Genomic DNA, 11,156 nt, shown 5'->3' on the forward strand with positions numbered 1-11,156 from the left:
CCCACATGGAGGAAAAGTCATTGATTCTGGCCGCCAAGGTTTAATTAACGTGTCTGTATGAAGGCAGGGCCCGAGCGAGTTTAGAAGAGATTTTACCACGAGGATAAAAGACGTAGGCAGCAGAGTGGCCGTGATGAATGAGATGGAATCGTTCCATTGAAAACAAATCAACTGGTGATATTTTGGAAACTGTTAAAAATGTTAAAATGGGTTATATCACCCAAAGACCACATAATATCAGTGGGGTTGGCTCCACATCAGGTGCTGGCCCTGGGGAAAAGGTCGTGTCTTGCTCCAGTGAAGTGAGGGGCAAGGAGGGGTTCTGGTTAAGAGCATGGCTTCCAACTTTGAGACCTTGGGCCAGCTGCTTAAACTCTCTAAGCCTCAGTTTGTGCGTCTATAAAATGGGGATAATGATTTACTTACCTTACTGGGCTGCGGCAAGGGTTACATGGCATCATTCTTTAAAGCCCATAGTCCTGTGTGCCTGGCAAGAGTTCCATGAACGATACTTATTGCTATTATTCATTCTGCTTCTGTTTTATCATGCTCTTGATCCCATGTAACGTCTTCTACCTTCAATTCCACTTCGATATTACTGTTGCCCCCATTTCTTGTTGTGGTTGGTTGTTGTTAGGGGTGAGGCATTTTCTTGTTGTCTTTTTGCCCACCACTTAATTTTTGACCTTTCTTAATCACTTTATTTTAGGTGAGATTCTTTTTTTTAATTGAAGTATAGTTGGTTTACAATGTTGTGCTAGTTTCTTGTGTACAGCAAAGTGATTCCGTTATATGGATATATATATATACACACACATATATATGTGTATGTATATATTCTTTTTCGGATTCTTTTCCATTATAGATTATTACAAGATATTGAATATAGTTCCCTGTACTATACAGTAGGACCTTGTTGTTTATCTATTTCATATATAGTAGTGTGTATCTGTTAATCCCAAATTCCTAATTTATCCCTTCCCCCACCCTTTCCCCTTTGGTAACCATAAATTTGTTTTCTATGCCTGTGAGTCTATCTCTGTTTCGTAAATAAGTGCATTTGTATCATTTTTTAGATTCCACATGTAGGTGATAACATATGATATTTGTCCTTCTCTGTTTGACTTCACTTAGTATGATGATCTCTAAGTTCATCCATGTTGCTGCAAACGGCATTATTTCATTTTTTTATGGCTGAGTAATATTCCATTATATATATATGTGTGTGTGTGTGTGTGTGTGTGTGTATATATATATATATATATATATATATATATATATATATATATATAAATGTATATGTACCACATCTTCTTTACACATCTGTCGATGGGCACTTAGGTTGCTTCCATGTCTTGGCTATTGTATTATATTGCTGCTATGAACACTGGGGTGCACGTATCTTTTCAAATTAGAGTTTTCTCCAGATATATGCCCAGGAGTGGGAATACTGGATCATATGGTAACTCTATTTTCAGTTTTTTAAAGAACCTCCTTTCTGTTCTCCATAGTGGCTGCACCAATTTACATTCCTTAGGTGAGATTCTTTAAGCCATACAAAGCCAAGCTTGTGTTTCTGAACACAATCTGCCATTTCTACCTTTGAATCAGGGAACTCAGCCAATCCACTCTCATGGAAACAACTGACACTTGTCTCATTTTTTTCCTCTTACATTATGGTTACTGTTTACCTTGCTATTTTCTTTTTCCTTTTCCTTAATTTATCTGGCTTTGTAAGTAAATATGTATTCCTATCTCCCCCCTCCATTATTTTGACAATTCTCTCTTGATTTTCATTCTATTAATGATGACTCTTAATCAGCACATGCACAAAACACTCCGTACTCTTCTGTTGCTATATTAAGAGATCAATGATTACTCTGCCCCATCCCAGTGCACCCAAGCTCTCTTTGCCAGTTACAAATTTCCCCCTCTTTCTCTCTCCCTGATTTCTCTTTGTATTGAGGCTCTGTGTTTTGAGATACTTCTACACTTGATCTTGTAAGCCATTATGATTATAATTCTCAAAAGAGACAATCTTCTAATTCATGTATATAGTTTGAAGTTCAAGAACTACTTTTTTTAAGTTTCAGAAAATCTTTACTTTTTTCCTATTGGCTCACCTTAGAAGTTCTTATTCCTTTTTTGTTGTCTCCTGGCTCTTGCCCATATCTATCTCAGGGAGAGACACCTGTCCCAGGTCTTCCCCTGCATCTGCCTCCCTCTGGTTTCTGTTCCACCGTAGCTGCGGTGACCTTCTTTGCTCACAGCTCTGTAGCCAGGTCCGGTTGTCACAGCCTGACTGGAGTGAGGGGCATAGGCGACTGAACTGGCAGACCTCTGCTGAGACACGAGAGGATGGCTCTCTGCTCCCAGGAGAACTGTGTGCCAGGGGAAGCCCCCTCCCAAACTCAACACCTGCAAGCAACTCAGACTTAAATGGCAAAAAAGGGCAAAATCGCTGGAGCAAAACTCAATTTTAAAAAATAGTTTGCAAATTGGTCATTGGCCAAATTGATCATGTAAATTGGTCCCTGGTAAATTGGTTGGCTTCCCCACAAAAGCACTGGCAGTGGGAACACGATATGCTCCCCAATATGCCACATTCGGCATATTGACTATTTAGAATTATAGTTACTCAAGAAACAGCAGGTGCAGGAAGGACACTCGACCTTCCTTTATCCCCCTGGAAGCGGGAAATAAATCTCCTGTGTGCAAGGTAACTTCCCTGTACCAGGAGGTAGAGAGACATCCTAATCACCAGAGATGGAGAATTCATGGCTAAGAAGGCTACTAAACAAACCTTGTTACTTCTTCACTAATTAGCTACCCCAAGCCCAAACCCCTTTGTTTTGTCAATTCTTCACAGATGTATTGTTTCTTTGTCTAAAAGGCGTAAAAGCTGTCTGCTTTGGTCACCTCTTTGAGTCTCATATCTTTGGGGGTCCCATACATATGAAATGAAATTTGTTTTTTCTCCTGTTAATCTGTCTTAGGTCAATTTCATTATTGGACCAACCACAGAAGCAAGAAGGGAAGAAGGGAAAAGTTTTCCTCCCCGACAAATCACTCTGCTTCCATTTAGACAAGGTGAATTGTACTTGGATACTCAAAGGCATGAGTGCAAATGTGTCGTGATGCTTACAGCTGTGTCGGTCACCTCTCAGGTCTGTCGGAGCCAGCCCATAACACAAGCGCCAGAAATTGCTAATGAGAAATAAGGTTGCCTGAATTTCAAGTGTATTCGCCAGAACTGGGGCAGCAGCCTTGCCCCCATTGGGCAGGTGATGGGGAGGAGCCAGCAGATGGGCCATGTCCCCAGGAGAAGGCCAGAGTGGGGAAAGAGCTGAAGACCTCATATAACAGAAAACTGTGGACCTGGGCTTCGGGGGCTGGCGCGAGGGAAGGTGGGGATGGAAATCGGGACACTCAGCCTCAGCCTGGAGAAGATCAGATCAAAGACTATGTGCTCTGTGGGCACATCCATGGGGTCATGTCCCAGGAAGAGCAGTTGATTTCCATGTAGCCCCGGGGGCTGGGACTGAGCCAGCTGCAGAAGTTGAGGCAGGCAATGCCACCGTCAGAGCTGACCAGGGATGGACCAGTCTGGGAGGGAGGGAGTTCCCTGCTGTGAAAGGCATGTCAGCCAGACCTGAGAGGTCATCTGATCTGTTCATAGGAGGTCTCCCGATTCCCAGGGATAGACTGGGTAATTGCAGGGTTCTACCTCCCTGGAGTCTGTAATTCTCCAGGTGGCTCCGATGTAATGGAGGGAGGAACCTGCTTCCTGCCACTGGATACTCAGATTCACGAAAACTTAGCACGTTGAGCTGGGAAGTAGGGGAGCCCTGGTGTTGAAAAAGTCGCAGCATCTTGATATTTGCTCCCAAGAATCTTGCATTCATCTTTAAGGAGTAAACTTTTCCCTTATTTTAGGAAAATCACCATGATGTACTTTTTAGTTACACAAATACTCGCTGGTTGTTCTTGGGGAAAACCATGAAATCGCCAGTAGGCTGAATACAAATCTTTTAACCTAAGAATTTAAGGGTTCTGTTTGGCAGCTGAGACTTCCTTGCCCCCTCCCCATTAGGGGGGAGGGGCAGGAGGGGGAGGGGCAGAGCTATAATAAATACTTTTTGCTTCTGTATGAACTCTGCTGCAAAGCAGTGCTCGTTCCTGGGGAAACATGGATACTTTTCTGGGCAGTTCTTTGTGGGAGGGGAAGCCTGACTTCAGAGACAGGATGCTGATGTTACCTGCTTCATCTCTTGCTGGAGGAAAGACTGGACAGGACAGTCAGTGTCCTTGGAATGAAGTTATTTACGATGAATCAATCTGAGCTGCTCCCATGCCCTGTGGAGTGGGGCTTCCCTTGAAGCGAGTGGATATTCCACTGTCAGTCATTCTGGGAAAGAGCTGGTCCCAGGGCAGGAAGTGGGGAAGAGGAAGGGAGACAGCAGATGGATAGAGAAGCATCCCAGCCTCTTTCGGAGCTGAGCTGCCCTCTGTCCTGTGGAGAACACTGGAAGTGAAGCAGTCACTGGTCTGTAGGGTCCCCAGGGAGGGGTTGAGCCTCTGGCATCTGAGTGCAGCCCCCTCTACAGAAGTTATAAGTTCATCTTTGTAATGTTCTTCCCTTCTATGAACCTAGAACCTTTCGGAATGTGTTATCTGAAGTTGAAGTTTCTTCTAGACTGGGCTGTAGAGAATTAAGAGAAGGGCTGCCCTGTGCTTGGGTTTGGGTTTGGAGTGGAGCACAGGTAGTAGCTGAGGGTGTCCCTGGTAGAAAACAGTGGTGCCCGTGGACACCAAAAGCCCCGTGAGCCATCACAGGCAAGACAGTGGAGGGACAGCTGGGCACAGCATTTAAGACACACAAGAGAGCATCACAGGGTCTCCCAGACACAGAGGGCTCCAGCAGGTAGGGGTCTGCAGTCGATGGTAACTATTAATCAAGGTGTGACTTTGCATTGCCACCAAGGACAGATGCAGTACTTTTACAGGGGTACTTCACAGAAGCCATGTAAAGTTAGCTATTACAGTTAAAACCTAGACTGAGGAAATATAGAAGTAGCATATATGAATGATGAGGAAGGTGACAAGGACAAGAAGGGGAGAAAAGGTGACCCAGGGACCTTGTGGGCACACAGAGGGCAGAGGAGTGAGGTGTGGATGCTGCCTCCTCCTTGCGCCCTCGGGCCCCCCATCGCGGAACTTACACACAGGACTGATTATGAGTCCATGTCCTGCTCCAGACTCTGAGCTGTCCAAGGGCTGGAATGCTCTCTGGTTACTATGCTTGTCCCTCGCCACAGGAAAGGGACAGTCATGTACGAGGTACATCGTGAGAAAACCATAAGCAGGGCATGCGTGGTGGGCAGGGGTGATGGGAGACAGGGTTACGGAGGTGGCACGGGCTCCATCTAGGGGGTCCTACCATTCCAGGCTTAGGAGCTGGGCTTTATCCAGCAGGTGGCAGGGGCCACCAGAGCAGGTATCAGGATTGAAGGCATGGTGGGAGGCAGCTGCGGGGCAGTGAGCTCTGCCCGTATCCATCACCCTGGTGGGCCACCTTGCAAAGAACTAGCGGGACAGGAGTGGCCCCAGAGCTGTCCCACCCAAAGTGTCCCCGGAGTGGGAGAGGAACCCGTGGGAAAGGCAAGCCAATATAAATCAGCGCTAACCTGTGCTGATCACCGGCTCCCTAAATCAAGAATCTGGCAGATTTTCCGGGTGAGAATCAATCTTCCTGTCCCCACAGTAAATACCATAATCCTTTTTCCAGTGTGGTTTAGAGAATTTAACTGCCACGCTCATGATTTATTCGAAAATATCCTGCCAGTTTATGTGGATGAACGGGGAAGTCAACGTGCTTTTAGACAGGAGGTCAGAGCACTTACCGTGGGGTCAGGGCCTTCGCCCCGTGGCAGCTCTCCAGCAGACTGCCACCTTCCACACCTGCCCCACAAAGGAGTGCCCTGTGGCGGGCCACCTGGACAAACAGGGACGAGGGACGTGGGAACTGAGGGTGAGCGGCCCAGGACACCAGAAGGACCATTCCCTAGCCAGGAGGGACAGAGCAGAGGTGGCCGAGACTGCCAGCAGTTGGCCATTCCCTCTGGCCTTCTATCTATGGAAGCCAAGTTGGGATTTCTCTTTTTTTATAATTTTTTATTACACAGCTAATACAAGAATACCTTTTTGTCATGCATGATTCAAACAATGCAGAAGTTTCTAGAACAAAGTGCAAAATCTCCCTTCAACACCCCATCCCCCCATCCCTACTTCCTCCCTCAGAGAAACCACGGTCAAACCCTTAGTGAACACCATTCTCTATTCATAAACACATGTACCTTTTTTTACATAAATAGTGCACATTGTATATAATATGTTTATGGATGTATATTACTTCCAGATTTTTAAACCTTTATTAAAAACTACTGCAATAAACTTCTTTATAATTCAACGCATTTTGATGCACACATGAGTTTTCTTTTAATGTAGACTCTAAATGAGACGTTCCTGGTTAGAGTTTTGACAGGTTCTACCAAATTGCCCTCCAAACATACTTTGCCAGTAGGATATGGTGTCTCTCTCCTCATAGTGCTAGTAATACCTTCAGCTAATTTTTGCCAAATTAATGGACAAAACACCTTCATTGCTGATTTACTCATAACTGGTTCTTAAGAACGTGGAGCACAATGTCCAGTCTGTTCATTCCTTCGTTCAGTTTTCTCTTAGATTGTCCTTCTCTTCATGGAATTTAGAGATTTTTATCTTTGTCTTTTGAATATATTGCAAATATTTCATTTCAGTCTATTGCTTGTCTTTTAACTTTGTTGTGTCTTCTTTGTTCAGAGATTTTACATTTTTTTAAGAATTCAGATCTGACTGTCTCATTTATGGTTCTGGGTTTTGTGACTTGGAAGGCTTTCCTCCCCCAGGATTATATTTTAAATTTTTTCCCTGTATTTTCTTCTAATATTTTTCTATGTTTTGCATTCATTCCTTGCCTCTAGCATCTCTGCTCTGTCACTCTCCTCTTCTGACACTACACTCCCTCCCCAGGTGATCATATTCATGTTATGGCTTCAATCACCACCCTTGGGATCATAATTCCCTCACGTGTGTCTGCAGCCCTTCCTCTGGGCTCTAGACTTGCGTATCCAGCTGCCTACCTGACATCACAAAAGTGCCACAAACTTGGCAAATCCGAAACTGCACTCATGATTTTTCCTCCCAAACCTTGACTTCCTGTCTATCCTGCGGAATGGCCCAGAAACCTGGGCCTTGCTCTTTGCACTGCACGGTCCTTCACCCTCCATATCCATATCCCGCCAAGAGTGTGGATGGGATCTCATCAGTTGTACATCCTAAACTCTCTGCCCACTGCTCTCTTTCTCCACCCTCATCTCCCCAGCCTAGGCTGCCTTCATCTCTTGCCAGGGCTTCTGCATTAGCCTGCTAACTCATCTCTACAGCTCCACTCTTACTTGCTGTAATCCTTTCTCCACACAGCAGTCAGACAGACCCCTTCAAGACACAAATGTGACCATGTCACCCTCTTCTTCTCAAAATCATTAGGATGAAGAAAATCCTCCTTTGGACAACAAGGCTTCAATGATCTAGCCCCTGCCTATTTGTCTGGTCTCAAGCCTGCTCTCTGTGCACTAACCATGCAGTCCTTTTCTGTTTCTCCAACCACAGGGCCTTTGCACATGCTGTTCCCTCTACTTGGTATGCTCTCTCCTCTTCCCAACCTGTTCCCCTATTATATTCTATTTCCCTTTTCTCTTCTCAGTTCAAATGTCACTTCCATGACCCCATAGATTACATCAGACACCCATGTTAAATTTTCTCATAGCATCATGGACCTTTTTCTCATAACACTCACCCTAGTTTGTGTAGCTTATGTTTATGTATTTGATTATTTGATGTAAATCTGTCTCCCCCATAAGACAACCAGATCCATGGAGGCAGTGACTGGGTCTGTTTGGCTCAGCACAACGTGTGGCATTTGGTGAGTGCTCAGTGAACCTTTGTTGACAGAACAACTCACTCTGGCCTTCAGCGTCTGCCTGCTCCCTCGGCACCAATGGCAGGGCAAGGCCAGGGATGCCCCCTCTTCTGAGCTGCAGCAAGGAGAAGAGGCCTCATTTATCTTTGCCCAGAACCCAGTGAGTCTCTGGTGCCTGTCTCAGGGACACTTGGGAGACAGTGAGAAAAGGGAGAAGGCTGGGAGGAGGCAAGATGATGGTTTCTTCAGGGAGAGGTTGGAGCAGAGCAATGAAGTTTTGGGATGCAGCTCGTCTCCTATCTCATGATGAAATCAGTGGAGGAAATTGTGAGTGCATAGCTGTCAGGGTGGATAGGGAAGGAAGAAAGCATCCGTGAGAGGTCCTGGCAGTTTGTGCTTAAGGATCAGGCAGAAGCCTCATGGCTCAGTTCAGCTGGACTGAGCTGAAATGTATGCTTATTCCAGCCTCATGAGATGGCTACAGGAACAGCTAAAATGCATCATGCTTTCAAGTTGGAATGAGTAGAATGAATTAATTAATAAGTAAAGGAAAGGAAGGAGAGAATAAATACATGTATGCATTCATTTTCACTTATTTAACAAATCTTTGTTGAGTTTCTACTTGGGGCCAGGCACTGTTCTAGAGCTGGGGCTACAGTTGGGGGCAAAGTCAGGCTGGCCCCTGCATGAAGGAGCTTACATTCTAACGGAGAGAGGGAGATAGTCAATAAACAAGTAAGCAAGGACATACATTATATAATGCCAGGTAGCAGTAAGAGTTATGAAGATGAATAAATAATAGCAGCCAACATGGATTAAGAGCTTGTTACAAGCCCCATTCATGTATTAATACATTGAACTCTCCCAACAATACCATAAAGTAGGTATTATCATTATCTCTACTTAGTAATGAAGACACAGAAGCATGGAGAAGTTAAATAACTTGCCCAAGTTCTCACAGCTGGTAAATTATTGTATTAGGGTATAAAATGAGCTGTTGTAACAAAGAGACATCAACATATAGTGGCCCAAATAAAACGGATGTCTATTTCTGTCATAACAGCTCAGAGGTAGGCGGGTAGTCCAGAGTCAGTGGAAAGTTCTGTTCCAAGTATCATTCAGGAACCCTGGATCTTCCTACTTCGTTTCTCTGCCATACCACAGGATGTAGTCCTCTCTGTAGGGTCAAAGCTAGCTCAGCTTCATGGCCACGTTACAGTTTGTGAGATGAGAAAAGAGAATGCAAAAGACCAGGGCAAGTGGATACACCAGAGCTGCACACATCACTTCCACACACAGCCCATCAGCCCAAGCTTTGCCTTATGGGCTCACCTAGCTGCAAGGGAGTCAGAGAAATGTAGTCTTTACCTGAGTGGCCATGTGGCCAGATTAAATTTGAGAGAGAACTCAGTTTCTAAAAGAAATAAGGGGAAATGAATAACGGAATGAGGGAAGGGGAGAAATGAACATTTCTTTCCCAGTGGATATGCTGAAAGTGAAACCCAGGTACTCAAGCTTCAGAATAAGGGAAAAGGGAATGAATAATGTACTTTTTAATAAGATGGGAAGGGAAAGGCTCTCTAAGGAGGTAACATTTGATCAGAGACTTGAAAGAAGTGAAGGTCTAAGTAAGCGTGTTCCAGGAGAGAGAATAGAAGGCACAAAGGCCCTTAAGCGTGTGCTAGGAATTACATGGAGGTCAGTGGGCCTGAGATTTAAAAAGGAGAAAGAGTGTGGTCAGAGTTGAGGCCAGACAATGGAGCGTCATGTAGTCCATGATATGGAGTCTGGGAAGCCATGGGAGGGTCTTTGAGAAAGAAAGTGATGGAGTTTGATTTATTTTTTTCAAAGTTCACACTCAAACAGAGCCAGGGAGGGTACAGTGCTTCCATTAGAATGGAAGCATGGGTACCATTTAGGAGGCTATTAACAAGAGATGATGGTGTTTAGGACTAACACAGTTGCCCTGGCACCACCCACAGAGGGGATCAATGGGGAACCCTGCTGACAATAAGTGGCCGGACAAGTGCTCTCTTTCCCCATTAGGCCAGGGACTCCGCTCTCCTGCCAACAGATATTGGGGCAGCCAGCAGCACTGGTCAAGAAGTCCCCACCATAACAAGTGGCCTGGACCGGGAAGCCTCTTTCACCCTGTGGGCATGAGACTCCCCTCTCCAAGCCAGAGCCACTGGGGTGGCCAAGGGACACTGGCAAGAGGACCCCACCACAGCAAGCATCCGGCCCAGGAAGTTACTTTGTCCCCATGGGCCTAAAACTCCCTTCTCCACTGAGACACACTCAGCAGTCAGACCTTGGGAAAACCCTCTTGTCCCCTCAAGCAGCAATAGCAAAACCCAGTGACACCACTGGGAGCAAGAGTGACACCAGACAAACTAAGCAGACCAAAATAACACAACAAAAGCTCCTAACATTAAACTGCCGTTAGAACCACAGCCCACAAAAGTCACAAAAGTAAACAGGGTGACTGCCTGAAAATTAAATATGACCCAATGTCTTCTAACATAATAGATGAAATATCCAGTACACGATCAAATATCACCTGTCATACCAAGAACTAAGAAAGTCACAATTCAAATGAGAAAAGACAATCAACTAATGCTAACAGTGAGACAAATGAGAAGGTGGGATTATCTGACAAGAGTTTTAAAGCAGCTTCAACAAACAATTACCAGTTCTCTTGAAACAAATGAGAAGATAGAAAATCTAAGCAAAAAAAAAAAAAAAAGAAAAAAGAAGTTATAAAAAAGAACCAAATGGCAATTATAGAACTGAAAAACACAATAACAAATAAAAAATTCTCTGGATGGGCTCAACACTTGATACAGTCAGTGAACTTGAGGATGGATGATGAAAATTCACCCAATCTGAACAACAGATAAAAAGACCAGGGTCTGAAGCCCAGGACCTTCAATTCCCCTTCCATGGGCTCCTGGATTAATTGGTACTTCCTGAGAAAGGCTACTAAAGTGTCCTCTTAGCCCTGAAAGCTGCTGCAACAGCCTATAAATCAGAGCAGGAAAAGGGGCAGTAAAATTACCCCATCCCCCCCAGCACAGGACGGCAGCTCCGGGGGATGGCGGCCAGGGAACGTGGATGTGAACATCTTCCAAAAGAT

Source organism: Eubalaena glacialis, chromosome 19, assembly GCF_028564815.1.
Source record: "Eubalaena glacialis isolate mEubGla1 chromosome 19, mEubGla1.1.hap2.+ XY, whole genome shotgun sequence".
Taxonomy (NCBI): Eukaryota; Metazoa; Chordata; class Mammalia; order Artiodactyla; family Balaenidae; genus Eubalaena; species Eubalaena glacialis.